Below are 26,960 nucleotides of genomic sequence, written 5' to 3' on the forward strand. Positions count from 1 at the left end.
AGTGTATTTTACCCTTATCACCCTAATATTACTTGGGTAAGACCCTATTGCGCTTCTTTTTCCACAGTGCTTGCTTCTACTAGCCAGGTACAGCAGGCAGGTACGGGCTGCCCCCAACCCTCAGCTGCCTATTTGTACCCAGCTGGGAACCAAAAATATAGGGAAGCCCTTCTTTTTAATTATTTCATGAATTTCATAAAATAAAATAAAAAACGACGTGGGCTTCACCCAATTTATGTGTCCAGCCAGGTACAACTAGGCAGCTGGGGACTGGAATCCGCAGCACAGGGTGGCCCAAGCTTTCTGGGCATCCCCCCGCTGCGAATTGCAGTCCGCAGCCACCCCAGAAAATGGCGCGTTCATAGGAAGCGCCCTCTTCTGGCGCTGTATCCAACTCTTCCAGTGGCACTGGTATCGGGTGGCTCGCTGGGTACTAATAGGATTGGGGACAGCTTTGTATTATCAGCTGGCCCTAAGCCTGAAATTCAATGGTGTCACGCCAATATTTGACATAGCCACCATGAATTTCTAGTAAAGATAATAAAAAACACAACACAGAGAAAAATATTTTTTATTAGAAATAAAACACAACACAATTAGTGACTCCATCTTTATTGAACTAAAGAACCCCCCTCCGCAGTAGTCCTGGGTCGAGGGTCCCGCGATATCCAATCCGGATCCAATATCATCTGATCAGAAGGCAAACTGATCAGATCTGATCGGTTTGCCTTCCGATTAGATGATATTGGATTCAGGTCTTTGAACCTGACACAGGTTCAAGAACCTGAATCAGATTACACATCAGCTGATTGCCTAAAAGTCCCATGGGCTCCAGGACCCTCAGGTAAGCAGCTGATGCTGTTACCTGATAGCATCATCTGATCGTTTACGTCCAGCAAGATCAGCTGATTCATCATCTAATTGTTAAAAAGCCGGCAGGCTTTTCACCGCTGGACGTAAACTATCAGCTGCTTACCGGCGGGTCCTGGAGCCAATCGGACGTGACCCGGGAGTCTGCAGAGAGGTGAGTAAGGTGCAGAGTTCATCCCAGCGGCGGATCTCCAGGAAACCCCAGTGATCCTCCTACATGAACTGTATTCAACTTGACATCCACAGACCTCCCTGTACAGTGGTGTCGTAAAACACCGCAAGAATACCGAATGCCTGGTGCACGGCACAAGGTGAACACAGCTCATGCAGGAGGATCACTGGGGTTTTTCGGGGTTCACCTTGACGTCAGCGGGGGTTCCCTGCATTTACGTTGCATAGGCTGTGCACCAGGCATTCAGTATTCTTGCAGTGTTTTACCATGACATTTCTCTGCAGGGAGGTCCGGGCATGTCAGGAGGTGAATACAATTAATTAAGGAGGAATACCCGGGGGTTTCCTGGAGATCCCCCGCTGGGATGAACTATTTACCTTGTGACATCAGCGGGGGTCCCTACATTGTTTACCGCGATATCTCCCTGTACAAGTTCGGGGATGTCACAAGGTGAATACAATTCATACAGGAGGATTACTGTGAGATTTCCTGGAGATCCCCCGCTGGGATGAACTTGTGATGTCAGCGGGGGGTCCCTGCAGAGGTGTCGCGGTAAACAATGGGAGATAAGGAAATAGCTGCCGACACTGGCTATGTGGCTTTCTTCTATGAAGGAATCTACATAGCCATAGCTTTCTTTTCTCCCTAAAAACGCCCAAACGCATAAAATAAAAAGCAACGTGGACATTACACATGCGTTTTTTCCTGCTTTTTTTCCCTACTCCATTTAAGTCAATTGGGGAAAAAAGCAGGAAAAAACGCTAAAACAATTGACATGTTGCTTCTTTTTTCAGCAAGAAAAAAAGCAACTGAAAAAGAAGCAACGTGGGCACAGCAAGTCCCGATTCTCATAGACTTTGCTGGGATGCTTTTTCCTTGCTTTTATTGATTAAAAAAAGCAATGAAAAACGCTAGAAAAAACGCTGTAAAAACGCCCTGTGGGCACAAGGCCTTAATTAGGTTTGGAGTTAGCCTTAAAATAACACCATACTAAAAGTGATATGTGCCCACAGTGCTTTTTTTCAGCACAAAAAAGCAGCTTTTTTCTGTTCTTCTTTTCATGCTTCTTTTCATGCTTTCATGCTTTTTTTTGCTTTTCATGCTTTTTTTCATGCTTCTTTTAATGCTTCTTTTCATGCTTTTTTTCCTGCTTTCATGCTTTTTGTCCCTGCTTTTTTCATGCTTCTTTTCATGCTTTTTTTGTTACTATTGAATGCTTGTTTCAGCTCATTAAAAATGGATATGAAAAAAAAGTGTTCTGATTTCATTTCCTTCTTCAACCCATTTTCTTCAATCTCCATTTTGGAATAAAAGTGACAGGAAAATGATGATCCATTAGATCGTTTACCGGCGCCGGTATTCACCAGCTCATGCAGGTGAATAGTGGCGCCGGGAATCAGGTACTCAGAGATCACTGTTGCTATAGTAACTTGCTCATTAGGTTACTATGGCAACGGTGGCAGCGGTGATGTCACCGCTTACCAACCCCCAGTCTCTGCTCACTCATTGAGTGATTAGACAGCACGAGGAGCAGAAGCATTCTTCCTCCCCCCGTGCTTTCTGATGTAGCAGAGCTAGATCGGTGACAGAAGACCAGGATCGAGAGGGAGTAATAAAGATGGAGTCCCTAAGTGTGTCTGTGTATTTATTTCTAATAAAGAATTTTTTCTGTGTGGTGTCTTTTTTTAACCCTTTATTGGAGATTCTAAATGGCCGGGTCAAACTTGCCCTGACATTAAGAATTTCGGACTTAATACCAGCTGGTAAAACAAAGCTGGTATTAACCCCTTATTACCCAGCGTGCCACCCGACACCAGGTCCGCTGGGAGAGTTGGACACAGCGCCAAAAGATGGCACTTCTATGAAAGCACCATTTTCTGAGGCAGCTGCAGACTGCAATACGCAGCAGGGGACCCAGAAAGCTTGGGCCACTCTGCACTGAAGATTCCAGTCCCTAGCTGTCTGGTTGTACCTGGCTGTACACAAAAATTGGGCGAAGCCCACTTCATTTTTTAGATTTTTGGCAAAAAAAACAAGGAAAAATGGCTTCCCTGGATTTTCCATTGCCAGTGAAGGTAACACCAAGCAGTAAGGGTTAGCAGCTAGTAGCTGTTTGGGTTACCCTTAGCTAGCAATAGAAAATGCAGCGGGAGCCTACGCATTTTTTTTCTTTACCCCTAACCCTTTTGGGTTATGTGTTTGTTTTTTTTATTTTTTTTAAATAAATTTAAAAAAAAAATAAAACCAAAAAATCGACATGGGTTTCGCCATATTTTTGTATGCCAGCCAGGTACAGCAGGCAGGTACGAGCTGCTCCCAACCCCCAGCTGCCTATTTGTACCCAGCTTGGAACCAAAAATATAGGGAAGCCCTTCTTTTTAATTATTTCATGAATTTCATAAAATAATAAAAAAAAAAAACAACAAAACGTGGGCTTCACCCAATTTATGTGTCCAGCCAGGTACAACTAGGCAGCTGGGGACTGGAATCCGCAGCATAGGGTGGCCCAAGCTTTCTGGGCCCCCCACCCGCTGCGAATTGCAGTCCGCAGCCACCCCAGAAAATGGCGCGTTCATAGGAAGCACCATCTTCTGGCGCTGTATCCAACTCTTCCAGTGGCCCTGGTATCGGGTGGCTCGCTGGGTAATAATGGGATTAGGGCCAGCTTTGTATTATCAGCTGGCCCCAAGCCTGAAATTCATGGTGTCATGGCAATATTAGACATAGCCACCATGAATTTCTAGTAAAGATAATAAAAAACACAACACACAGAAAAATATTTTTTATTAGAAATAAAACAGAACATAATTAGTGACTCCATCTTTATTGAACTAAAGAACTCCCCTCCGCCGTAGTCCTGGGTCAAGAGTCCCGCGATGTCCAATCCGGACCGAATATCATCTGATCAGAAGGCAAACTGATCAGATGATGACACATCATCTGATAGGTTTGCCTTCTGATCAGTTGATATTGGATTCAGGTCTTTGAACCTGACACAGGTTCAAGGACCTGAATCAGATTACACATCAGCTGATTGTTTAAAAGTCCCATGGGCTCCAGGACCCGCAGGTAAGCAGCTGATGCTATCACCTGATAGCATCATCCGATCGTTTAAGTTCAGCGAAGATCAGCTGATTCATCATCTGCTCATTAAAAAGCCGGCAGGCTTTTCACCGCTGGACGTAAACAATCAGCTGCTTACCGGCGGGTCCTGGAGACCATCGGACGTGACCCAGGAGACTGCAGAGAGGTGAGTAAGGTGAAGAGTTCATCCCAGCGGCGGATCTCCAGGAAACCCCGGTGATCCTCCTACATGAACTGTATTCGCCGCTCTCAGCTGTCAGTGCTGGCTCCCTGCACACGTAGCAGAGTACACATCGGGTAATTAACCCTATGTGTACTGTGGCTAGGAGTGCAGGGAACAGGGAGCCGGCACTGGCAGTGTGAGAGCGGCGGATGCTGGTAACGAAGGTAAATATCGGGTAACCAAGGGAAGGGCTTCTTTGTTACCCGATGTTTACCGTGGTTACCAGCGTCCGCAGAAGCCGACTCCCTGCTCCCTGCACACGTAGCAGAGTACACATCGGGTAATTAGCCCGATGTGTACTGTGGCTAGGTGTGCAGGGAGCCAGCGCTAAGCGGTGTGCGCTGGTAACCAAGGTAAATATCGGGTTGGTGACCCGATATTTACCTTAGTTACCAAGCGCAGCATCGCTTCCACGCGGCACTGGGGGCTGGTCACTGGTTGCTGGTGAGATCTGCCTGCGTGACAGCTCACCAGCAACCCGTGTAGCGACGCTCCAGCGATCCCTGCCAGGTCAGGTTGCTGGTGGGATCGCTGGAGCGTCGCTTTACTGTGGGATTTCCTGGAGATCCCCCGCTGGGATGAACTTGTGACGTCAGCGGGGTCCCTGCAGAGGTGTCCCGGTAAACAATGGGAGATAATGAAATAGCTGCAGACACTGGCTATGTGGCTTTCTTCTATGAAGGAATCTACATAGCCATAGCTTTCTTTTCTCCCTAAAAACGCCCAAACGCATAAAATAAAAAGCAACGTGGGCATTACACATGCGTTTTTTCCTGCTTTTTTTCCCTACTCCATTTAAGTCAATTGGGGAAAAAAGCAGGGGAAAAACGCTAAAACAATTGACATGTTGCTTCTTTTTTCAGCAAGAAAAAAAGCAATTGAAAAAGAAGCAACGTGGGCACACCAAGTCCCGATTCTCTTAGACTTTGCTGGGATTGTGGGCACAAGGCCTAAAGGAAAGGTGTCGCGTTTTTTTATTTTTGTATTAAAAATAGTGATTATGAAATCAAGTATTTTTCACACAAAATAAAATTCATTGTTTAGTTTTTATTTCATTCTAATTTTACTGACACACTGGGCGCTGTCATCTTGGATTTGCTGTGAGTAACGACAGTTACTAACCACCTTTATGGCAGCGTCCAGGGCATTGACTCTGATAGTCGGACTGCGACCCTATACTTAATACAGAAACAGCGTCTCCTGTGACCTGGACGCACGACCTGGGATGTCCAGATCACATAAAAGGGAGGAGATCAGCGCCATCTTTGTGGAGCACACAGCGTATGCGGTGTATGCTGTGTGCTCCACTTTCCCTGTCACCCGCCGGGATGGATGGGGTGAGTACCGGCAACGGGCAACGGTGATTGCACCGTAACTGATCCTGCCGCTGACCCAATATATATGGGGGCGCGTACAGTGAAGCATTGGAAAACAGTCAGCGGGGCACTGGGATATAGTCAGCGGGGCATTGGGAAACAGTCAGCAAGGCATAGGGAAACAGTCAGCGAGGCATAGGGAAACAGTCAGCGAGGCATAGGGAAACAGTCAGCGAGGCATAGGGATACAGCCAGCGAGGCACTGAGATACAGTGTGGTGCGGGATAGAGTGGAGCACTATGCAGCTGGCCTTAGTGACACTTTAGACATATTAGGATCACTCTGTGGCCACCAACAAAATGGCTCCGCACTGTGATCCTAAACTTCATCTTCCCTTATCCTTTTGGAAACACCCAGATTGGGAGGGGGAGGCATGAAATCACACATGGGAGAGCAGATTCCACCCACATTTACTGCAGTTGTAATGTGAGCTAGTTCTACAGTAGCTCTACAGCAGGATTTCAGCAGCTGCTCTCCCCATTGTTTAAGAGTGGAAAATATCAAACTTTTCCAATTTTTGTTATTGAATTTTTTTTTTTTGACTACACCTTCCCTTTAAATAATTGTTACAAAGTTATCAAGAGTATTTTATAAAGGTAGTAAATCCAATTTTTTACTATAATCTACCTAATTTTACAGATTAAAAACACAATTTTTAATATTCTTAGATCATAAAAACGAACAGTATTATTCCACTCATTAGACAATTACAAAAACACACAAAAAGGATCAATAGGATATCCTGTATACCCAACTATTAACAAAGGCTATTATCCCATGACAGAAATAGAGGGCAAGTTATTTGTCCCTAACGGAACCTGTCCACTACCTGTCAATGCAGATAAGACAATAAAGTTGCATGAACCCTAGGGTTCAAGGGGTGCCCCATTCCACGACGGCTGTCCCTCAAATTACTCCTAAACACCCTACCAAGTTACACAACCTTACTAAACCAATACAAATACATAAATGCAAACAATTATTCAAGGTACTTATCTCATAGGAGTATTTTAGGGTAGCATCATTGTGATTATTTCTCCTTATTGTAGAAACATGGTAGGGATGTATTTTCTCACAGTTTTTTTTTCATAGTTTTTGTTTTTTTTTATTTTTATAAGATCCTTGGATTATAAATTTTTCAACATAAGGGCCTTTATGATCTAGTCACAAACCACATATCTATATACTTATTCATCTATTCTATGTAAAATTTCATCGTGCATACATTTGGAGTATGGATTGGAGGGTATATATATATATATTTAAACGCATGTATTTAGATGAAGCGATGATATAACTTCAACCTTTGGATCCATCAAGGGTTAATCTGGAAGGAATCCAGCAGGAACCTGCACCTGTTTGCTTAAAGGATTTTTTTCACATATGGGTATAAAGAGGACTCATTTCACAAAGTAAAGCCACTTGACAAAGACTACACTCCAGTAGCCGAAACGCGTCGCTGTTGTGTCAATATACACGGGGGGATTATGCTATGACATGTCATATTGTTATTTCATCATTTTAATGGAAACCGAGCAGAATAAAGCACCTGGAAATTTACTGACATCTTTCTCCTCCTTTGCGCTGGGCTGAACCTTCCTTCTACATTGATTCGGGTAACAGCACCTGTAGCTCGAGCAGCAGAAGGGAATGAGAGCACATGGAATGGGTGAGCTGAAAGTTTCTCATATTGCATATTTCTCCTTATTGGTGCTTAGTAACACCCGGACATATATAGTCCTTATCCAAAAAAAAGGGATTATTCCAGGCTCGACGTGTTTCCCCCTAATTATGTGCTAGGTTTTTATCAGGAGACATGTGTGGCACAATCGCCATTCCAATCTTAAACTACGCATATGGCAGGGCCTGTCCTCCAACCTGGTACATGTGGCAAGCCAGAGGTTGCGGACATAGGGGCCAGGTCTTCCTATGGTGCTGGGCCTTCTTTACTAGGAGTGGCAGATGAGCCCCTGGGTCAGGAGGCTACGCCGGGTCCGCCGGACAAATGCGAGTGTGTGAAGAAGGCTGATGGAAGGATGAATATGGGTGTATGCTTGAAGAGCACATCCTCCTCTGGAGAAGAGCATATGTCTGGGGGAGGGAAAAAGATTGCTGTCCAACTTAATCATCCATGATACGGTACTCATGCCATTGACACTGGCAACCATTAATGTTGCCTGCATAAATTCAGATATGGTTAGATTTACAGCCTTTGATTTTCTCGGCCATCTTGATACCGACATTTTGTTTTTGCAGGAGACCAGATTGCCTAACTCAACACTGTTGAGGAAAACAAGAAAGGAGTGGTCGCAAAACCTGCATCAGCGCAATACAACTAGAACTCACATTGAAAAATGCGCATGAAAACATCTTGACTAATAGGTTAATTGTTTATTAATAATATAATTAAAAAATGATTAAGTGGACACGAAATCAGCTATACAAAAAGTAGGGACAAAAGAACACATAAGCGCAGGCATAAATTGACACATGGAAACTCCATAGAAATAACATAACAGCACATGGAATCATTATGAATGAACATAATCATAATGAAACAGAAAAACCCCATGATACATAGAATTATATAACCAAGTGTGAGTAGTAAATGGGGTAATACTGCCACCAGTTATATATTCATGAAACCTCCATAACTGTGCAAATAGACCAGACAACGGAAAATATGAAAACTATTGCCCAGCACTACAGTGTGCGCACATATACAGCTAAGGGCAATAACCTAACGTATTAAATAATAAAGGTAGAACCACCATCCAATCCACGCAACAGGTTAAAGTGTACCGCTCATAAATGTATACTTAGTCACATGGGGAGGTAGAAAACAAATAGAATCAATAAGATGCAGTGGTCATTACCTGGCCCGATATGTGCTCTGTCCAGAGACCCTACGCGCGTTTCGACATGCAGTCTTTTTCCAAAGGAGAAAGTAATGACGGACCTTTAAAATTGCCACTTTTAAATAATGCAGACCGACCTCTGATAGGACCTTTGAATCATGTGACTCTAATACAGACGTCACTTCCTGTTGGCGCATAGCAACGCCGACGCGTCCATCGTCACTGCCGGTGGGGGCGTCACCAAGATGTGAGTGACGTGCATTGAACCAATGCACCGTCACAGTCTCAGTAAAGACGAAGTTAGCTGCATAGATGAAGGACTTGTCAGCACGCATGCGCATAAGTGCTGTCTGAAGAGTTACCATATTCAATGTAATATAAGGTGAACCGAATCATATGAAGTAGAAGAGAATCAAACAAAGTGAATTATATTTAATAAGGTAAGGGAATAATACTCAATAGAGGTGGATATTGCACAATAGCCATACCTAAATTATCAAAATAACATATAAATAATACAGAATAAAAGACTCATCATGTTTATAAACATCCATAATAATACAAGTGTATATATAAATTTGTACACCAAACTGTATAAATATGGCAACTATTAAATAAAGTGCTGAACTATGTGCAAATATATGATATAAAATAAAAAAAATAATAAAAAATATGAATAAAAATTGAAAATCTGTGTCTATCAGTAAGACGACTAGTGATAAATTCATTAAAATACTAAAAGTAAAGTGCATATGTATATCTTTTGAATCTATATTAATATAAGAATGTAAAAATTATTATATGGATATAAAATAATTACCAAAGTGATAAAAGTGTCCGATGTCATCTGTGAAACTAATTGTATATATAAAAATATATATATATGTACGCTACGTGTATAACCAAAATAATTATAAATATGTGATAGAAACATGTACCAAAAAATAGTCTACATATACTAATCAAATATAAACAATGTCAGTGATACATATTTATAACTCATTATATGTGCTTACACTGTGTGTATACAGTGTGTCCACCCATAGCCTGTCCACCGCCATTAACGTGAGAACGGCGGCAGCTATAGATACAGAAGTGGTGTCTAGGTATAGTAAAGTAGTCATGCGCTATGCAATGAAACCACCTATAGCGCCACCTGGTGGAAAACAACGGAGTTAGCATTTTTATCTCCAAAACGGAATGAGATAGAGAGAAAAAGTGAATTACAAAGTTGTAGGGCATCATCAATTCAATATGAATCTGTATGGGGTACCTTAGTAGAGAATTTGGGGACATTACCCCCATAACAGTGTCAGCAGTAGATCCTCGCCCCATAACAGTGTGTCATGACCACATTTTTTGCTTAAAATTTTATTTTCCTATTTTCCTCTAAAACCATGGTGCGTCTTATGGTCCGGTGCGTCTTATAGTCCGAAAAATACGGTATGTATTATTATAATTTTTACTATTTGGTATATACACACAGTGTAAGCACATATCATGAGTTATACATGTGTATCACTGACATTGCATACATTTGATTAGTATATGTAGACTATTTTTTGGTACATATTTCTATCACATATTTCTAATTATTTTGGTTATACACATAGCGCACATATATATATTTTTATATATACACAATTAGTTTCACAGATGACATCAGACACTTATCACTTTGGTAATTATTTTATATCCATATAATAATTTTTACATTCTTATATTAATATAGATTCAAAGATATACATATGCACTATGCACTTTACTTTGTTTAGTATTTTAATAAATGTATCACTAGTCGTCTTACTGATAGACACAGATTTTTATTCATATTTTTTATTCATTTTTATTTTTTTCATTTTATATCATATATTTGCCCATAGTTCAGCACTTTAATAGTTGCCATATTTATACATTTTGGTGTACATATTTATACATACACTTGTATTATTATGGATGTTTATAAATATGATGAATCTTTTATTCTGTACTATTTATATGTTATTTTGATAATTTAGGTATGGCTATTGTGCAATATCCACCTCTATTGAGTATTATTCCCTTACCTTATTAAAAATAATTAATTTACTTTGTTTGGTTCCCTTCAGCTTCATTATATATGATTCGGTTCACCTTATATTACATTGAATATGGTAACTCTCCAGACAGCACTTGTGCGCATGCGTGCTGACAAGTCCCTCGTCTATGCAGCTGAGGGCATCTTTACTGAGACTGTAGCTGTGCATGGTTCAATGCACGTCACTCATCTTGGTGATGCCCTCACTGGCATTGATGATGGACACGTTGGCGTTGCTATGTGCCAACAGGAAGTGACGTATGTATTAGAGTCACATGATTCAAAGGTCCTATCAGTGGTCAGTCTGTAATATTGTCTGTAATATTGTCTGTAAATCCAACTAATTTGTTTTAGATACTCTAAAATACATACAAAAAAGCACATTTTATAGGGAATAACAATAATGTTTAATACCGAAACAATAAAAAAATGAATATAAAAGGAATAGTAAATGAATATAAAACACTAATACATTTCATCTTATATTTCTTACATAGAATTTGAAACTGATAAGCAGGGTGGCACTCACATAATACCACATAGAGCCGGAGAATGCATGGATCACCCTTTGTAGTAAAAATAGCAGCATCGTCACATGGGTATGCAGACAAAAACAAACGAAAATTGAGGCAATTTTTTAGTGTAAACAAATCAACGTAAATGGAAAACAACAATAACTGATGCCAACGAGGTATGACTGTATATTAAAAATACAAAAACACAGACAATTATAAAATAAGATAAGATCTCTTGGTGTGTTGAGGGGCATAGATATCGAATAGAAAAATGGCACATATCCATTATATCAATATATATCAATGAAATTTAGAAGGATGTAATAAAATACAATTAATACATGGATGCATTAAAATCCTATGAGATTGTCCCTGTGATATTACAAATCTGCTATGGGATCGTAGAATACGTATACATAGTATTCAAAAAGGGAATTTTGTTTACTTACCATAAATTCCTTTTCTTCTAGCTCCTATTGGGAGACCCAGACAATTGGGTGTATAGCTTCTGCCTCCGGAGGCCACACAAAGTATTACACTTTAAAAAGTGTAACCCCTCCCCTCTGCCTATACACCCTCCCGTGGACCACGGGCTCCTCAGTTTTGGTGCAAAAGCAGGAAGGAGAAAACTTATAAATTGGTCTAGGGTAAATTCAATCCGAAGGATGTTCGGAGAACTGAAGACCATGAACCATAAGAACAATTCAATATGAACAACATGTGTACACAAAAGAACAACTAGCCCAAAGGGTACAGGGGCGGGTGCTGGGTCTCCCAATAGGAGCTAGAAGAAAAGGAATTTACGGTAAGTAAACAAAATTCCCTTTTTCTTTGTCGCTCCATTGGGAGACCCAGACAATTGGGACATCCAAGAGCAGTCCCTGGGTGGGTAAAAGAATACCTCAATCGAAAGAGCCGAAAAAACGGCCCCCTCTTACAGGTGGGCAACCGCCACCTGAAGGACTCGCCTACCTAGACTGGCGTCAGCCGACGCATAGGTATGTACTTGATAGTGCTTCGTGAAAGTGTGCAGACTAGACCACGTAGCTGCCTGACACACCTGCTGAGCCGTCGCCCGGTGCCGCAAAGCCCAGGACGCACCTACAGCTCTGGTAGAATGGGCTTTCAACCCTGAAGGAAGTGGAAGCCCAGAAGAACGGTAGGCCTCGAGAATCGGTTCCTTGATCCACCGAGCCAAGGTTGACTTGGAGGCCTGAGAGCCCTTACGCTGGCCAGCGACAAGGACAAAGAGCGCATCTGAACGGCGCAGGGGCGCCGTGCGAGACACGTAGAACCAGAGTGCTCTCACTAGATCCAAAGAGTGCAAATCCTTTTCACACTGGTGAATTGGATTAGGGCAAAAGGAAGGCAAGGAGATATCCTGATTTAGATGAAAAGGGGATACCACCTTAGGGAGAAATTCCGGGACCGGACGGAGAACCACCTTATCCTGGTGAAAAACCAGGAAGGGAGCTTTGCATGACAGCGCTGCAAGCTCAGACACTCTCCGAAGTGATGTGACTGCCACTAGGAAGGCCACCTTCTGCGAAAGACGGGAGAGAGAGACATCCCGCAGTGGCTCAAAAGGCGGCTTTTGAAGAGCCGTCAGAACCCTGTTAAGGTCCCAAGGTTCCAACGGACGTTTGTAAGGTGGAACTATGTGGCAGACCCCCTGCAGGAACGTGCGGACCTGCGGAAGCCTTGCTAGACGCTTTTGAAAAAACACGGAGAGCGCCGACACTTGGCCCTTGATAGAGCCGAGGGACAAACCCTTGTCCACTCCAGATTGAAGGAATGAAAGGAATGTGGGTAAGGCAAACGGCCATGGAGAAAAACCGTTAGCAGTGCACCAGGACAGGAAGATTTGCCAAGACCTATAATAGATCTTGGCGTACGTTGGCTTCCTGGCCTGTCTCATGGTGGCAATGACATCCTGAGATAACCCTGAAGACGCTAGGAGCCAGGACTCAATGGCCACATAGTCAGGTTGAGGGCCACAGAATTCAGATGGAAAAACGGACCTTGTGACAGCAAGTCTGGGCGGTCTGGAAGTGCCCACGGTTGACCCACCGTGAGATGCCACAGATCCGGATACCACGACCGCCTCGGCCAGTCTGGAGCGACGAGAATGGCGCGACGGCAGTCGGACCTGATCTTGCGTAGTACTCTGGGCAGCATTGCCAGAGGGGGAAACACATACGGCAGTCGGAACTGCGACCAATCCTGCACTAACGCGTCCGCCGCCAGAGCTCTGTGATCCTGAGACCGTGCCATGAAGGCCGGGACCTTTTTGTTGTGCTGTGACGCCATGAGATCGACGTCCGGCGTTCCCCAGCGGCGACAGATCTCCCGAAACACGTCTGGGTGAAGAGACCATTCCCCCGCGTCCATGCCCTGACGACTGAGAAAATCTGCTTCCCAGTTTTCTACGCCCGGGATGTGAACTGCGGAGATGGTGGAGCCTGTGTCTTCCACCTACTGCAGAATCCGCCGGACTTCCTGGAAGGCCAGACGACTGCGAGTGCCGCCTTGGTGATTGATGTAGGCGACGGCAGTGGCGTTGTCCGACTGGATTTGGATCTGCCTGCCCTCCAGCCACCGATGGAAAGCCAATAGGGCTAGATACACTGCCCTTATCTCCAGAATATTGATCTGAAGGGACGATTCTGTCGGAGTCCAGGTTCCTTGAGACCTGTGGTGGAGAAAAACCGCTCCCCAACCTGACAGGCTCGTGTCCCTGGTGACCACAGCCCAGGTTGGGGGTAGGAATGATCTTCCTCCCGACAGAGATGTGGGTAGGAGCCACCACTGAAGTGATGTTTTGGTCGCGAGGGAAAGAGAGATGTTCTTGTCGAGGGAAGCCGCACTCTTGTCCCATTTGCGGAGAATATCCCATTGGAGCGGCCGTAGATGAAATTGTGCAAACGGCACTGCCTCCATAGCTGCCACCATGTTCCCCAGGAAGTGCATGAGGCGCCTTAAGGGGTGTGATTGACTCCGAAGAAGTGATTGCACCCCTTCCTGCAGAGAAAGCTGTTTGTCCCGCGGTAGCTTGACTAACGCTGGCTGTGTGTGAAACTCCATCCCAAGGTAATTCAGTGATTGGGTTGGTGTCAACTTGGATTTCGGGAAGTTGATGATCCACCCGAACTGCTGGAGAGTCGCCAGAGCGACGGTAAGGCTTTGTTGACACGCCACCCGAGAAGGGGCCCTGACTAGGAGATCGTCCAAGTAGGGGATCACCGAGTGGCCCTGAGAGTGTAGGACCGCCACGACGGATGCCATGACTTTGGTGAAAACCCGTGGGGCTGTCGCCAGGCCGAAGGGCAATGCGACGAACTGGAGGTGTTCGTCCCCGATGGCGAAACGCAGGAAACGTTGATGTTCGGGTGCGATCGGCACATGGAGATAAGCATCCTTGATGTCGATCGATGCCAGGAAGTCTCCTTGTGACAACGAGGTGATGACTGAACGGAGAGATTCCATCCGAAACCGTCTGGTTCTCACATGTCTGTTGAGTAGCTTGAGGTCCAGAACGGGACGGAATGACCCGTCCTTTTTGGGCACTACGAACAAGTTGGAGTAAAAGCCGCGACCACGTTCCTGAGGGGGAACGGGGATCACAACACCTTCTGACTTCAGAGCGTCCACTGCCTGAAAAAGTGCATCGGCTTGAGCGGGGGGCGGGGAGGTTCTGAAGAAACGAGCCGCAGGACGTGAGCTGAACTCTATCCTGTAACCCTGAGACAGAATGTTTCTCACCCATCGGTCTTGAACGTGTGGCCACCAGGCGTCTCCAAAGCGGGAGAGCCTGCCACCGACCGAGGATGCAGCTAGGGGAGGCTGAGAGTCATGAGGAGGCCGTCTTGGAGGCAGTGCCTCCTGCGGCCTTTTGGGGGCGTGACTTGGACCGCCACGCATAGGAGTTCCTCTGGCCTTTCTCCGGCCTGTTGGACGAGGAGGATTGTGGCTTGGCGGAGGGATGAAAGGACCGAAACCTTGATTGTATTTTTCGTTGCGGAGGCTTCTTAGGTCTGGACTGGGGTAAGGAGGATTCCTTTCCCTTGGATTCCTTAATAATCTCATCCAATCGTTCGCCAAATAAACGGTCGCCAGCAAGAGGCAGACCAGTTAAGAACCTTTTGGAAGCAGAGTCTGCTTTCCATTCGCGCAGCCACATGGCCCTGCGGACTGCCACGGAGTTAGCGGATGCTACAGCCGTCCGGCTAGCGGAGTCCAGGACGGCGTTCATGGCGTAGGACGAAAAGGCAGATGCCTGGGAAGTCAAAGACGAAACATGCGGAGCAGAATTCCGTGTGACCGCATTAATCTCAGCCAGACAAGCCGAGATCGCTTGGAGAGCCCACACAGCGGCAAAGGCCGGGGCGAAAGACGCGCCCGTGGCCTCATAGATGGACTTCACCAAGAGCTCTATCTGTCTGTCAGTGGCATCCTTCAGGGATGAGCCATCTGCAACAGACACGACTGACCTAGCAGCCAATCTGGAGACTGGAGGATCCACCTTGGGAGAGTGAGACCAGCCCTTAACAACTTCAGATGGAAAGGGATAACGCGTGTCAGTATGCCGTTTAGCAAAGCGCTTGTCCGGGACCGCCCTGGGCTTCTGGACAGCGTCCCTGAAGTTAGAGTGATCAAAAAACGTATTTCGCGTACGCTTGGGGAACCGAAACTGGCGTTTCTCCTGCTGAGAAGCAGACTCCTCCACAGGAGGAGGCGGGGGTGAGAGATCCAACACCTGGTTGATGGATGAGATAAGATCATTTACTAAGGCATCCCCCTCAGGTGTATCAAGGTTAAGGGCGAAGTCTGGGTCAGAGCCCTGAGCTCCCACATCCGCCTCGTCTTCCTGAGAGTCCTCTGAGCAGCGTGAGGAAGAGTCCCAGCGAGACCGCTTTGCCGGTCTGGGACTGCGGTCCGGGCAGGAGTCCTCCGCCTGAGACCTAGGGGCCAACCTGGGAGCGCGCTGCGGCGCGGACCGAGAGGGGCCTGGAGGGGACAAGCTAACAGGAACCGGGGCCTGTGAAGGGTCCGGTCTGGATTGCAATGCCTCCAGGAGCCTAGCAGACCATTTGTCCACAGACTGTGCCATGGATTGAGAAAGGGACTGAGAGAGTTTCTCAGCAAAAGAGGCCAATCCCTGTGACTCTGTCCCTGCATGTTCAGGGGGAGCAGGGGGGTCTACCTGAGCCGAGGGGCCCACCAGTGCCCGAGGCTCCGGCTGAGCAAGCGAGGCAGGAGTCGAGCATTGCTCACTGTGAGGGTACGTGGATCCCGCAGGCAACATAGCCCCACAAGAGGTACAGGCCGCGAAAAAAACCTGTGCCTTAGCAGCTTTGCTCCTTGTGGACGACATGCTGTTGTCTCCTAGGAGAGTGACCAACTGAGGGTATATAGGGACCAAGGTATACGGACTGACCGAACAGATATATATATCTATTGTATAAATATATATATATGTATCTATACCGGCACCCCAGGGGGGCCAGCACCGGGTGACCGGTGTGGCTTACCGACCGCTAACGAGCGGAGTGTGTCCTCCAGATTCCCTGCCTTGGATCCCCCGGAGCTGCTGAGCTGTTCACTGAGAAGCATCCACCGGCAGAATGCCAGAAAATGGCCGCCGGAGCTCTCAGGGGAGGAGTGGAGCCGAGGGCGGCGCCAGCCAAGAGCGGGAATCTGGGGTCCCCACAGTGGTCAGTGAGGAGGGAGGGAGACATGCAGGATGCTCCAGCCCTCACATCCGACGTCATGCCGGAGAACCCGCCCTTACCCCTGACAGGCAGGCCCGGGGGCGGGATTTTTGTGACTAGGCCGCGGTGAAGCCGGGGACTAAATTTGAGGCCGCGCCCGACAAGCAGGCACGGTCGGCGCGGAAGTCCACCGGCCTCCTTAGTTTTAAAACTACCGCGGCTCCCGGGAAGAAGGTGCGCTCTTTGTACGATCCCCGACAGGGATACAGAGTACCTTTAAGTTGCAGGGCCCGGTCCCTGGGGTTGAAGAGGCTCCGGTCCGGCAGGTTCCACCAGGGGCTGCGGATGGAGCACGGTTCCAGCAAATGGAAGACCGCTCAGGATCCCACTTCTCCCAGAGCCGCTAAGGGATGGTGAAGGAGACGGCATGTGGCTCCAGCCTCTGTACCCGCAATGGGTACCTCAACCTTAACAACACCGCCGACATAGTGGGGTGAGAAGGGAACATGCCGGGGACCCCATCGGGGTCCTCTTTTCTTCCATCCGACATAACTAAGTATGAGAATGCATGAGTGGATGTGTGCCTCCTTCCACACAAAGCATAAAACTGAGGAGCCCGTGGTCCACGGGAGGGTGTATAGGCAGAGGGGAGGGGTTACACTTTTTAAAGTGTAATACTTTGTGTGGCCTCCAGAGGCAGAAGCTATACACCCAATTGTCTGGGTCTCCCAATGGAGCGACAAAGAAAAGGTCATTATATAAGCACAGTTTAAATATATTACTGGTGCCTCTTTGCTTACTGATGAGGTGTTAATCCAATCCCTTTAGCATTCACAGAATAGAATATACATAGTAGAACACCCAAATACCATGGTATTCTATTAGATCCTTCTAAATTTCATTGATAGGATATATTCCATTTTTTTATTCGATGTCCATGCCCCTCAAGACACCAAGAGATCTTATTTTATAATTGCCTGTGTTTTTTTATTTTTAATATATTTAAGAAAATTTGTAACAAGACACAAGTCCAGACAATTATCATTCAAAACTTTAGCTGTTATTGACCAAGAAAATTACAATCAACAAAAGTATAAACCACATTTAAAAAGCAAAAACATAAGCTGCAGGGCCATCGCCTCTTCTTCTGAGCTTCTTGGTGGACAGCTTTCGGCGGCCATGCTTGTTCCTGGTCTTCCCCTACATGTGGATTCTGAAGTCCTAGAGGTTGCCGAGGGTCAGTCTTCCCGGCCTGCAGCTCCTCTTCATTTGCAAAGAGATCAGAATTCCTTGGAGTTGTGTTGCCTTCAGTTCAGGAAAGCAAAGAGGAAAAATAAGTGATGTACTAACAAGAAATATAAAAATCATACATGAAATATCAAGAAACACTGCAAGCTGCACAAAAAATGACCCACATTAAGTGTTGCAGCACTAAACTAAAGAGCATGGAAAGCACATGACATAAAACAATCTGTTAGGCTATGTGCGCACGTTACGTACAGTCACTGCAGAAATTTCTGCAGCGATCTGAAGAGCACATGTGCGCTTTAAATCGCTGCAGAAATGTCCGTAGTGAAAAAAAAAAAAGCAGATTCCATGCGCTCTGCCTGCAGCTCCTGCCATAGACAGAGCAGGAGCTGCCGGCAAAGCGCACGGAAGAAGTGACATGTCCCTTCTTAGAACGCAGCGCTTCGGCAGTAGCCGAAGCGCTGCGCTCTAAAACGCCACGTGCGCACGTCCCCTGCACAATCTCCATAGACTGTGCAGGGGACGCAGGACGCATGCAGTTACGCTGAGCTACAAAGCGCAGCGTAACTGCATGAATTACACACACGTGCGCACATAGCCTTACAGTGCTGCTCACCATTATTAGCACCCCTTCATCTTTTTATAGATTGTACAATATCTTCAGCAATAAATGGAAATGTCCAAAAGTTATATACTCAGGACTTTTTAATTAGTGATCCAAAGAAATACAACCCCTTGCAAAAATGATGGACTCAGCTGGCTCTGAGGATATTCATTTAGTTGTTTACTTTTATTAAAAAAAAAAAAAAAAAAAAAAAAAGCAGATCACAGACATGGCACCAAACTAAAGTCATTTCAAATGGCAACTTTCTGGCTTTAACCCCTTCACGACCGCGGGCCGTAAAATTACGTCCTATTTTAACGTGACTTAACGACCAGGGACGTAATTTTACGGCCTAAACTTCATTTGATTGCTGTGGCCATAGCAACGGCTTTCAAATGATGTCCCCTGCTGTTTCTTACAGCAGGGGACCTTTGCTTGACCCCAGGGGGGGTGGCATCGCCACCCCCCATAGGCGATCGATGTGATTGGCTGTTCAAATCGGAACCGCCAATCACATTGATCACGCTGTTTTCGGCAAAAAAAAATGCCAAAAATAGCGTGATCTTGTAAAATCCAGCTAGGACCGGAGCTGCAGCAGCTCCGATCATTGGCTGGAAGCAAGCAGACACCGTGGCCCCCCCCTGCAGCACTGATTGGAGCGATCGTGCAATGACGCGCAATCGCTCCAATCAGTGTGCAGTGGGGCGGTCTGATCTGCCGGTGGCCGCCCTCCCCAGGCCTGTGCTGGTCTGGGGACCCTCCCCCAACATGTCTGCAGCGTGCAGCACTGGCTGGTACTAGTGGTACCACGCCACTGCTGCTGCTGCTGTCACGTCACGTCGCAGGAGCAGGAGCGGTGAGTATTGTGCTCACCTTGCAGCCCCTGCGCATGCCCCCCTGCGATCTGCCCCCCCCCCCCCGACATCCCGATCTGCCCCCCTGACATCCCGATCTGCCCCCCCGACATCCCGATCTGCCCCCCCGACATCCCGATCTGCCCCCCGCCATCTCTATTCTGTAGCTCCTCCGGTATCCCTCCTCCCCTGCTCTCTTGCAGCCCCTGCGCGCTCTTGTGATTTGCTCCTGCGCGCTCCCGTAATGGCCCCTGCCCGTGCCCCCCTGCGATCTGCCCCCCGCCATCCCGATCTGCCCCCCCGCCATCCCGATCTGCCCCCCCACATCCCGATCTGCCCCCCCGCCATCCCGATCTGCCCCCCCACATCCCGATCTGCCCCCCCAGACATCCCGGTCTGCCCCCAGACATCCCGGTCTGCCCCCAGCATTCCCGATCTGCCCCCAGCATTCCCGATCTGCCCCCAGCATTCCCGATCTGCCCCCAGCATTCCCGATCTGCCCCCAGCATTCCCGATCTGCCCCCAGCATTCCCGATCTGCCCCCAGCATTCCCGATCTGCCCCCAGACATCCCGGTCTGCCCCCAGACATCCCAGTCTGCCGGCCTCCCCCGTGATCTCTATTCTGCAGCTCCTCCGGTATCCCCCTCCTCTGCTCTCCCCCTCCCCCTCTGCTGTCCCCCTCTGCTGTCCCTCTCCCCCTCTGCTGTCCCCCCGACGTCCTCTTACCTGTCTTCACCGGCTGATCACTTCTGCCTCCATCGCTGGGTCCTTCTTCCTGGGTCTTCTGCTGAGCTGTCCAACTTCCTGCCTGCTGGCTGCTGCAAAGCTGTTCCTCCTGCAAATCCTCTGGGTAATGTGAGTATAACTTTTTTTTTTTTTCTTTTTTTCCTCTATCCCCTGTCAATTCTTACACCTCATGCGTCCGTGCGTCCCGCCGAGCGCTGATCAGGGATGCAGATAACGTATCTGCATCCGTGGTCAGTTTTCGGCGGGACTTTTTTTCCCGTATTCCCGACGCTTTTTGTATTGCATCTGTCCGTGCGTCCCGCCGAGCGCTGATCAGGGATGCACATAACGGATCGGCATCCCTGCTCAATTTTTGGCGTGACAAAAAGCATCGGGGATACGGAAAAAAAAGTCACGCCAAAAATTGAGCAGGGATGCCGATCCGTTATGTGCATCCCTGATCAGCGCTCGGCGGGACGCACGGACTGATGCAATACAAAAAGCGTCGGGAATACGGAAAAAAAAGTATCGCATCTGTCCGTGCGTCCCGCTGAGCGCGGATCAACATCCCTGCTCAATTTTTGGCGTGACTTTTTTCCGTATTCACGACGCTTTTTGTATCGCATCCGTCCGTGCCTCCTGCAGCGGCCGATCAGTGCACTGCGTCTGTGCGTTTGAAAAGTCAAATGGCGTTCCTTGTCTTCTGAGCCCCGCCATGCGCCCAAACAATTGATTTCCACCACATGTGAGGTATCTGCGTACTCGGGAAAAATTGCACCATACGTTTTATGGTGCATTTTTTCCTGATACCGTTGTAAAAAGAGAAAAAAAAAAACTACCTTGTTGCTGCAAAAATTTAAAATTTTTTTTTAAAAAAAAAATAAATAATTTTCACGGTTCAACGTTATCAACTTTCAGTGGAGCCCCTGGGGGTAAAAGGGGCTCACTAAACATCTAGATAAATTCCTTGAGGGGTCTAGTTCCAAAATGGGGTAATTTGTGGGGGAGCTCCACTGTTTAGGCACCATGGGGGGGGGTCTAAAAACGTGACATGGCGTCCGCTAATGATTCCAATCAATTTTGCTGTCAAATGGTTCCCTTCTCTTCTGAGCCCCGCCATGCGCCCAACAATTACTTTCCACCACATATGAGGTATCTGCGTACTCAGGAGAAAATGGACAATACATTTTATGTTGCATTTTTTCCCGATACCCTTGTGAAAAAAAAGCTACCTAGTTGAAGCAACAGTTTTGTGGTAAAAAAATGTTTTTTTCTTTTCACGGCTCAACGTTATAAACTTCTGTGAAGCCCCCAGGTGTTCAAAGTGCTCATCAAACATCTAGAAAAAATATTTGAGGGCTCTAATTTCCAAAATGGGGTCACTTGTGGGGGAGCTCCATTGTTTAGGCACCTCAGGGGGTCTTCAAACCTGACATGGCGTCCGCTAATGAGTGCAGCTAATTTTGCATTCAAATGGCGCTCCTTGCCTTCCGAGCACTGCCGTGTGTCCAAACATTTGATTTCCACCACATATGAGGTATCTGCGTACTCAGGAGAAAATGGACAATACATTTTATGTTGCATTTTTTCCCGATACCCTTGTGAAAAAAAAAGCTACCTAGTTGAAGCAACAGTTTTGTGGTAAAAAATTTTTTTTTTCTTTTCACGGCTCAACGTTATAAACTTCTGTGAAGCCCCCAGGTGTTCAAAGTGCTCATCAAACATCTAGAAAAAATATTTGAGGGCTCTAGTTTCCAAAATGGGGTCACTTGTGGGGGAGCTCCATTGTTTAGGCACCTCAGGGGGTCTTCAAACCCGACATGGCGTCCGCTAATTAGTGCAGCTAATTTTGTGTTCAAAAATTCAAATGGCGCTCCTTGCCTTTCGACCTCTGCCGTGCACCCAAACAATTGATTTTTACCCCATATGGGGTATCAGCGTACTCAGGAGAACATGCACAATAAATTGTATTGTGTACTTTCTCTTTTCTCCCTTGTAAAAATGAAAATTTTATGGCTAAAGTAACATTTTTGTGTTAAAAAGTAAAATTTTCATTTTTTCCTTCCACATTGCTTTGGTTCCTGTGACGCACCTAAAGGGTTAATTAACTTCTTGGATGTGGTTTTGAGCAGTATGAGGGGTGCAGTTTTTACAATGGGGTCACTTTTGGGTATTTTCTGTCACCTCGGCCTCTTAAAGTCACTTCAAATGTGATGTGGTCCCTAAAAAAAATATTTTGTAAATTTTGTTGGAAAAATTAGAAATTGCTGATGAACTTTGACCCCTTCTAACTTCCTAACGAAAAAAAAATTTCTTTCGAAAATTGCGCTGGTGTAAAGTTGACAAGTGGGAAATGTTATTTAGTAACTATTTTGTGTGACATATCTCTCAGATTTATGGCCATAAATTTTCAAAGTTTGAAAATTGCGAAATTTTCCAAATTTTCGCACAATTTCCTAAATTTTCACAAATAAACGCAAAAAATATCGGCCTAAATTTACCACTGACATGAAGTACAATATGTCACGAAAAAACAATCTCAGAATCGCCAGGATCCGTTGAAGCGTTCTAGAGTTATAACCTGTCAAAGTGACACTGGTCAGAATTGCAAAAAATGGCCCGGTCATTAGGGTGTTTTAGTGGCCGGGGGTGAAGGGGTTAATAAACACTAAAAAAAAAAATAATGAAAACAATAGCCAGTAACGGTTACTTTTCAAGACCAAACGGGGAAAAAATTATGGAATCAATTATGATTATGGGGTTGTACAATAATAATAAACATTGTCTACTTGCATGTTGCAATTTCAAAGAAGACACCAAATAAACAGCATGTGCAGCAATAAAGGCACCCCTCTTTAATACTTGGTTGTACACCCTTTGGCATGGATGACAGCCTCCAAACATTTCTTGAAGGCATCTATAAGCTTCTTGCTCTTCTCACCTGGTATTTTCTCCCACTCTCCCTTTGCAGTTTGTTCAAGCTCTTGAATGTTTGCAAGGTTCTTTTTCCCCAATGGCTGATTTTAACCCCCCCCCTAAAGATTTTCTATTTGAGGTCAGGACTCATTGCTGTCCATTTTAAAATAGTTCATATTTTCTTTTTCATCCATTCCTACGTACTTTTGAATGTCTGCTGTGGGTTTCTGTCTCGCTTGAAGACCCATGATCTTCGACTCAAACCAAAGTTTGTCCTGGGTAGGACACTGCTCTAAAATCTCTTGATAATTCTCTGATTTCATGATTCCTGTTATAGTCCTGCAGTACCAGATGCAGCAAAACAACCCCACAGCATTAAGGATCTTCCACCATGCTGAACTGTTTGGTAGGGTGTTCTTTTTCTTATAAGCTTCACTACGCCGTCTATAAACAAACTGTTGCTTTGCATTGCCAAAAAGGTCTATTTCTGTTTCATATGTCCACAGAACATTTTCCCAGAAGGATTGTGGCCTGTCAAGGTACTCTTTGGCAAAGATCAGTTGTTTCTTTTTATGTCTTTTCTACAGCAATGGTTTCTTCCTTGGACTTTGCGCTATGCTTGAATTAGTGTGCGGTGTATGGTATTTGTTGAAACCATGGCCTCAGACTGTTTCAGGTTCGTCTACAGGTCTTTGGATGTTGGATGTGGTGTTTTTTTTTTTACACCAACCTTCGAAAATATCTCGTCGATTTTCCTCATTCTCCCACGTCCAGGGAGGTTCTTGATAGTTCCATGCTTGGCAAACTTCTTAACATCATTGCGCACTGTTGAAACTGTGATACCAAGGTCTTTGGAGATGGCCTTATACCCTTTGGAAGTCTTGTGTTTGCTAATAATAGCAGTTTTGATGTCCTCAGACAGCTCCTTTGTCTTCACCATTGTGAAAAAAGGAACAGGGCCTACCATGTGGCTGCTTAAAACTGTGAAGTCATCATTCATTGGCTAATTCATGTCCCATGGGCACTGACAATTTATCACAAGTGATTCTCATTTGTGATTTACCGCAAGCGAGTCAAAATGTGTTTCCATACTTATTTAATGTAAAGAGTGTCAATACCAGTGTCACAGCAGCTTTAGGTTTTTCTATTTTTCTCTTACATTCTTTTTTGTTTAAAATTGATGTTCATCGTTTGCTCTTTTGTATTTAACACGAGTGATCGATACAAAAAAGCTGATTGATTTTTTCAGGTGATATTCCACATTATATACTTAAACTTCATGAATGCCAACAATGATGAGCAGGACTGAACTTGTCATAAATCTGTCATTTTTTACTTTGGCTAAAATTAAGAAACCCCCCCCCACAAGACTGAATGGATCAGCAGCATTTAAGAACAGGTAAAAAAAAAAAAAAATTGTCAAAATGATGGCAAGTGACGGATGTTAAAGGCATGATCCGAAACCAAACATAATTTTCATTTTAAGTACAGTATTTATTAAAAGGTAAAAGTGCGTTTTTTCTGACAGGTGGGTTTTCTTATAATGCCACAGGCCGCTCCATTTCTTACCTCCATTCCCTTTGTGACGTCTCTTATTTGTACCTAATTTTTCAGGGTTATTACTCTGCTCTTTTCCTTCTATTTCCTCTGGGATAGAATGTGCTCTCAGAAATCGTTTTCAATATTGTCACCACACTAGTCACTAATATTTTATCAGTTTACCCATTAGATGTCAATATCCACTAGTTTGTAATTCCGGTGACAGGCATGTGGGGACAGTAGAGACCATCCAGACCTATGGATGAAAATGAACTTTGGTTTCGGACTACATCGGTAAGTATTTCGAATGATAACCAGCCTATTATTTTAAAAAAAAATGAAGAGTTTTCTGAAAGTCTTGTATTCGGTCTATTGGAACCTACCCTGAAAGGTGTAAGAATGTGATAAAATCACTCTTGCAGCTACACTGTAATGATCTGCGATCAAAGCACTGTAGGGTAATGTCTCATTGAGGGACTAAGTAAAAAAAAGAAATGTAAACATTTTTCAATTAAAAAAAATAAATAAATCACAAAATCTGCTTACTAATAGAGCTCTTGGCTGGACACAAAGAAATGCAGCTCAGAAGAATGAAACTTCTCTCCATCTCAGCTAAGAACATCTCAGTCCCACACGAACCTCCAGCGATTCTTGATGACCTGCACAAAGAAAAGCAAAAAAAGAAAACCAATTAGATAAATAAAATTTGAAGACAAAACAAACAATGCTGAAAACAAGTAGCATTCGAAAACAAAAAAAAACCCCACAGGTGCCATCTGCAGAGCACAATATTTTTACATTTAATCCCTTTCCAACCCTTGGACATAGTGCTACATTTTAGATCGGAAGTACTTACTGATCTTGGACATATATGCACATCCTAGCAATTGCGTGGGACATTGGCGCTGTACCCAGCGCGATCTCTGCCAAGGACTCTGCTTTTCTGACAGCCAATCTCCAGCCCTCACAGCCATAGACAGTCTCTGCGCTGTCCCTGGCTGTTTAACCCTCTAAATACTGCAATTGATATTGAATGCGGCACTTAGGAGTTAGGGAGAGGGATCATTCTCCTTCTCCCCTCCAATCGGTCACGGCAGTCCGATAATCATCATGGTGACCCGAGGTCGTTATGACGACTTCCAGGTCACCTGACTACAGGAAGCCTGAGGGATCAATGCCTCCAGAATGATCACATAGGCTTTCACAGTGCAGCTCTGGCAGCTACACTGTACTGCAGTGATCGAGCATTGCAGTACAGTATATCTGCGATCAGAGCACTATAGGGTAATGTCTCATTCAGGGACTAAATTAAAAAGTAGAAAAAAAAACAAAATAAAGGACAAAAAAAACAATATTCCAATAGTTATATTTATGTAAAAAAATAAAAAGTACACATTTGGTATCGCCGAGTCCATAAGAAGCTGATCTATAAAACCGTGACTAGTTAACACGCAGCAAAAACTGGCTTTTCATTAAACTGCTGACAAAAATTGGAAAGAAACACTATCAAAGAGTTATATATAAATAAAAATGGTACAGCTGAAAACGTCATCTTGTTCCGCAAAGAATAAGCTGCCATACAACTCCATGAGTAAACAAAAGTTAAAGCTTCTAGAATACAGCAATACAAAAACTTATATTTTGTCTATAAAATATTTTTTATGGTGTAAAAGCAGCAAAACATAGAAAAACTGTATATACACATTATATGTTACATAGTTACATATGTTGAAAAAGACCTAGGTCCATCTAGTTCAACATTCCTCCACCAATTATATATTGTGTCATTAATAATATACCGCGTTTTTTCAAAAATAACACCTCCCCCAAAACTAAGCCTTAGCAGGGATTTTCAGCATTTTCGATGAAAGCCTTAAATATAAGCACCCCCCCCAAATAAGCCCTAGTCGTAGTTCAATAATGAAGTGTCTGTGCAGCTAAAAAAATGACATTTTTGTGTACTCACCGTAAAATGTCTTCCTTGGAGCCTTTCATTGGGGAACACAGACAGTGGGTATTATGATGTCTCCAGGGGAGGCGTGACACTAGATTTGAAAAAGTGTTAGCTCCTCCCCCCACAGCATACACCCTAGCTAGGCAGGAAACTAGCTCAGTTTGGTGTAAAAGCAGTAGGAGAAGGACAACCAAAACCACAAGGGTGGGAGCTGTGTCCCCCAATGAAAGGC

At 45.1% G+C, this 26,960-nt stretch overlaps 1 long non-coding RNA gene across 1 annotated transcript; it reads right to left on the minus strand.

Moving 5' to 3' along the window:
• Window positions 1-17,974: 17,974 nt before the first annotated feature.
• On the minus strand, window positions 17,975-25,860 carry LOC142244314 (uncharacterized). The gene is made up of 3 exons (XR_012724503.1): window positions 25,631-25,860; window positions 25,321-25,433; window positions 17,975-18,191 (listed from the first exon to the last, which is right to left on the minus strand). It is a non-coding gene; the product is annotated as an uncharacterized LOC142244314 (long non-coding RNA).
• Between the last annotated feature and the right edge of the window lie 1,100 nt (window positions 25,861-26,960).

The sequence above is a fragment of the Anomaloglossus baeobatrachus genome, chromosome 6 (assembly GCF_048569485.1).
Source record: "Anomaloglossus baeobatrachus isolate aAnoBae1 chromosome 6, aAnoBae1.hap1, whole genome shotgun sequence".
Classification (NCBI taxonomy): Eukaryota; Metazoa; Chordata; class Amphibia; order Anura; family Aromobatidae; genus Anomaloglossus; species Anomaloglossus baeobatrachus.